At 58.0% G+C, this 1,638-nt stretch overlaps 1 protein-coding gene across 1 annotated transcript in view; it reads left to right on the plus strand.

Moving 5' to 3' along the window:
* The first annotated feature begins 1,445 nt into the window (after positions 1-1,445).
* PITX1 (paired-like homeodomain 1) overlaps positions 1,446-1,638 on the plus strand; it is a 5,942-nt gene continuing 5,749 nt past the window's right edge. The window contains exon 1 of the mRNA XM_006888053.1: positions 1,446-1,508. The gene's annotated coding sequence lies outside the window, so the exon portion shown is untranslated. The remainder of the gene's footprint in view (positions 1,509-1,638) is intronic.

Below are 1,638 nucleotides of genomic sequence, written 5' to 3' on the forward strand. Positions count from 1 at the left end.
TGAGTGGCACACTGCTGGGGGAAGGCAGCTGCGTAGAGGGCATGGGGCACTGTGTAGAGGGGCACTCCCTGGCATGCTGCACCTCCTAGATATCTATGTGAAAGCTGCTGCCAAGAACTGTGCCAAAAAAGCGGGGCTGAGGGCATATGCTGGGCAGTCATACTTCCTTATACTCCCCTACCCCCACCCCTCCTTCAATAAGCAAAACTAATTTCCTCTCAGGATTCTCTGAACTTGGAGAAACTTACCTTGGGGAGAAAAGGGCAAGATGTGCTTAGCCCTCATAACCTAAACTCAGGAAGTGTCCTTCTTCTGACCTCAGACCCTAACTCCTGTGGTTGCAGGCACCCCCTGGGAGCTGGCCAGGCCCTAAGGCCCTCTCCCTATGGCCCAGAGCTGTGGGTCTTGGGCTGAGGCCGAAAGAGTGGGAGGTGGGCCTGGTTCCTGGAGCCTATTGCCTCCCTCTGATAGAGGAGTCAGGAGGAGAACACAAAGGCAGTGCCTCCAGATTCTGACAGTCTGTGAGGGCAGTCCCCAGCAGAGACCCCCAGGAAGAGATGAGATGCCCTGGGCCTAGTGAAGGTGCTGGACATGGTCTAGGCCCAGCCAGCAGCGCTCCCTTGGGTTGCCGTTTTTCAGTGGAGCAGAAAAGCAGGTGAGGGGCAGAGGGCAGCTTACTGCTCCATGTTGCCTGTTTGCTCAAGATGCTGAGGTCTCAGGGTCAGTTAACAATTGTTGAATAAAATCTCTCAACAAACTTCACTGAAGCTAGAGGATTCAAAGAGGGAAAGAAGGAGAAGTTCTTGGAGGTGGAGAAGGTAACATCTTCGGAAGGGCCCATTGGTTCATGCTGCATAGCTCCTGTGGTGTGGGAGAGCAGCTGGATGGTAGACAGAAGTCACCAGGTAGCCCAGAGAAGCCAGAAATTAAGTCCCAGGCTGGCAAAACTGCCCTGCAGGGGGCAGAGACAGACCCTGTGCCTCGCTGGGCCAGGTCAGTTTGGACAGGCCTTGGAAGGTGTAACGCACAGGAAGGCTGTGAGGCCTGCCCCGCACTGGTCCTGCCAGCAGCCTGGAGCGGATAGAAACGTTTCGTCTGATTAGAAGCCATCCTTTCTATCTCAATCCCGGAAAATTGACTGCGGTATAGAGGGGGAGGCCTGAGAAGCAGCCTTTGGGGAGAGGGTCTAGGCTAATTAGGAGGCAGCATCCGGGGGCCCATTAAAGCTCAAGCTGCTGTCACTCAGCGGGGCTCAGGTCCCCGGAGAAGAGGCCTGGGGAGGGAGGGGCCCACGGCCCCTAGACGTGGACAAGAGGACACCATTGGGAGCTGCAGAAACGAGCCCTGGGCTCTGCCCCCTTCCCGGTGCTCGCTCGGAGGCGCGGCTCTGTGTGATCCTCCCCTGCGAACATTCACTCTTTCTGGGGCTGTTCTCGCTGGGGCGAGGGACTTTGTGGCAGCCCAGACAGAAGCTAATTTTGAGTGAAACAAGTCATTTGGGGCCTGGGGTGGGCGCAAGCCGCGCGGGACTTGCAGGCCAGATGCGTTTCTTTTGTGCGGCCGAGGGAGAACGCGGTGTGTCACCGGGGAAGGAGGGAGCGGCGCGGCGAGGCCGCGGGGGGGCGGGGAGGCGGCGGG

The sequence above is a fragment of the Elephantulus edwardii genome, unplaced genomic scaffold, assembly GCF_000299155.1.
Source record: "Elephantulus edwardii isolate Elephantulus edwardi_28Jun2011 unplaced genomic scaffold, EleEdw1.0 scaffold00064, whole genome shotgun sequence".
Classification (NCBI taxonomy): Eukaryota; Metazoa; Chordata; class Mammalia; order Macroscelidea; family Macroscelididae; genus Elephantulus; species Elephantulus edwardii.